Genomic DNA, 3,042 nt, shown 5'->3' on the forward strand with positions numbered 1-3,042 from the left:
ACGTCTTTTGAGTGCTTAATATGTTCTGGGTGCTATTCTTGGCATCTTCTGTGCACTTATTCATATAGGCTGCAAAACACAGCTGTGGGGGTAGTTCCTAGTGGTATTCTCATTTCACAATAATGAAACAGAGACTCAGGGTAAGAAGCAAAATCCACTTAAAAGTGGAGGAGCCTGGACTCTGACCCTGGCAGTCTGACCTCAGCGTTCTTGACCGCTTTTCATAAACTTGAGGATGGATCCTAATCATAGAGCATCAGCCATATCAATGGGGCTTCATCTCCAGGGAACTTTTATGATGGAAGTGAATTATGCTCACCAAGAAGACTTACTTTTCCTAGGATTTTAGAATGCACTAGGTAAGGTGCCTATTGTGTGGCCTAACTCTAGGCGATGTTTGGGTCTATTTCCTTCTTTTCATAGAACAACTGAGACTAACACTGAGGACTGCCACTAGGGATGTACATCCGGGGGCTGTGTTGACACCTGCCTCACCAAAGGACACTCCACTGCTCCCTTTGTTAAACACTTGTCCTCATGGACTTCACTGATATTCTCAAAACTGACCCACATCTAGGGTAGGTACCCAGGAGGGCACTGCTGGGTAAACCATGTTAATTCGATTTGTACTGCTTTTGTGCTGCTGTTAAAAATCCATACATTTGTTCAACTAGCTTCACGATTGTTATTAATTTCTAAAAGTGGTGGATTTCAGGTTCTTGAGTATAGATAGCAGAGGAGCTTACTGATTGATCCCCTCACTAAAGACAACTAAAAATACTGGACAAAATAATTGAAATCTTTTTACTCTTTGCCTCATCTGCTGTGAGAATGAAGACCATTCTCAGCAATCAGACTGTTGACATTCCAGGAAATGTTGACGTGACCCTAAAGGGACAAGCTGTTACTGTGAAGGACCCCAGGGGAACCCTGCAAGGGGACTACAATCACATCGATGTAGAACTCAGTATCCTTGGAAAGAAAAAGAAGAGGCTCCGAGCTGACGAATGGTGGGATCTAGAAAAGAAATTCAACTCTCTGTAGTCACGCACAGGACGTGATCAAGGGTGTCACACTGGACTTCCATTGCAGGATGAGGTCCGGGTATGCTCACTTCCCCAACAAGATTGTTATTCAGGAGAATGGTTCCCTGGTTGAAATCTGAAATTTTGTGGGTGAAAAATATATTCACAGAGTTTGGATTAGGCCAGGTGTTGCTTGTTCAGTATCTCAAGCCTAGAAAGATGAGTTAATTCTTGTAGGAATGACGTTGAACTTGTATCAAACTCAGCTATTTTGATTCAGCAAGCAACGACAGTTAAAAGCAAGGATATCAGAACATTTTTGGGTGATATCTATGTTTCTGAGCAGGTTGATGAATAAGATGTAAGTTGTCCGGCTACAGAAACAGCAAAATGCCAGGTGACTTTTCAGACTTACCTGTGGTATTTTAAAGGTGCAATAAAAGCCATATTGACTTGGGGCTTTTTCTTAAACCAAACCAAACCACCCAACCAAATAGACAAGCAAAAACACCTCTTTTTAAATGCATCAATTGACTGGAAAAGAATGAAATTTGGAGGCCAAAAGTCGTGAAAACAGGAGCCAGAGAGAATCCTCACACTGATGTCAACATGTACAATGAGATTTAACTTTCACAAACCTCACAAGGCATTGGAAGGCTTGCTAAAGGTGAGGAGTCTAATAGGAGGCTGCAGTCCCAGCATAAACTTGTGAACCTGGAACCCAAAAGCTACAATTTATTATTAGGGTGAATTCAAAATAAATCCATGCTCTACCTACTTGCACTAAACAGAAGGGAGAAAAGCATCTCTCAAGAATGAATAACTACCTGCTAGCCATTGTGCAGAGTTGCTGCCCAAATTCACACTACCTAGGTGGCCCAAATAGTCAAAACCAATAATTTTCTTTTTTGCAATCCCGAGCTGCCAGTGCCCTCAGGAGCCTAGCAGTAACAAAGGAAAAACAGTCCTGGAAGAAAACACCTTCAACCCAGGTGTCGGAGAATTTCCACGGGCATAGTTCTAAGAAACATGAGCTGACAGTAAAAACAAATCACAAAACACAAGGAAACAAGACCCCATGAGTGAGGTTACACAAGAGAAAAAAAAAAAAAAAACACAGTGGTTCACAGTCCAGGGCAATTTTGCCCTGCAGGGGTATTTTTGTTTGTCATAACTGGAAAGGGAGAAACGTGTGCTACTGGATCTAGTGTGTAGAGACACCAGGGATGCTATTAAACATCCTAAAATGCACAGGACAGCTTCCTACAATAAAGATTCATCTATCCCATAATGTCAATAGGGTCAAAGTTGAGAAGACCTGAGACAGCAGAATCAAACCTGCAAAGCTTCTGTTTTGGAATGATCAGAAATAGTACATGCAATAAATAAAGGTGCAGTCTTGAAGAAATTTAACATATGAGTAAAGAGCAATGGGTTGTATTGTCAAGCAGATTTGAAGAAAAACCAAAAAAAAAAAAAAAAAAGAATTAAGCAAAACAACTGAAATTTAGAAATTAGTAGGACAACCATCTTTGGAAAATAGCTTTGAATTATCTAGCAGAATTGAAGATATACATAGTCTGTGACCCAACAGGTTTATTCCTTTTGTTTTGTTTTGTTTTGTTTTAACAAGTTTATTCCTAATGCACAGCCTGGAGACACCCATGCCCATGTGCTCCAACATACATATACACTGATGTATGCATATACATGTACAAATATATTTACAGTGTTCATAGCAGCATTGTTCAAAGTGGTTCCTCCTCAGAAAGGGAAAAAGCTAAAGCAACAAAATATAATGAAAATGTATAATATACTCATACAAAAGACTATCTCACAGCAGTGAAAGTAAACGAATCATTGGTACAAACATGGGTTAGCTTTCAAACAGCATGTTGAAGGAAAGAAGCAAAACTCCCAATATATACAGATTATCAGGTTAGAAGAGAACAGACAAAAATGGACAGAGCTAATGGAACTATAAAGAGAAGCAAAGACATTAATTACATCGAGGTCA

At 39.9% G+C, this 3,042-nt stretch overlaps 1 pseudogene; it reads left to right on the plus strand.

Annotated features, from left to right (window-relative positions):
- The first annotated feature begins 831 nt into the window (after positions 1-831).
- Positions 832-1,383, plus strand: LOC106558980 (annotated as a pseudogene).
- Positions 1,384-3,042: the final 1,659 nt, after the last annotated feature.

The sequence above is a fragment of the Canis lupus genome, chromosome 7 (genome assembly GCF_011100685.1).
Source record: "Canis lupus familiaris isolate Mischka breed German Shepherd chromosome 7, alternate assembly UU_Cfam_GSD_1.0, whole genome shotgun sequence".
NCBI lineage: Eukaryota > Metazoa > Chordata > Mammalia > Carnivora > Canidae > Canis > Canis lupus.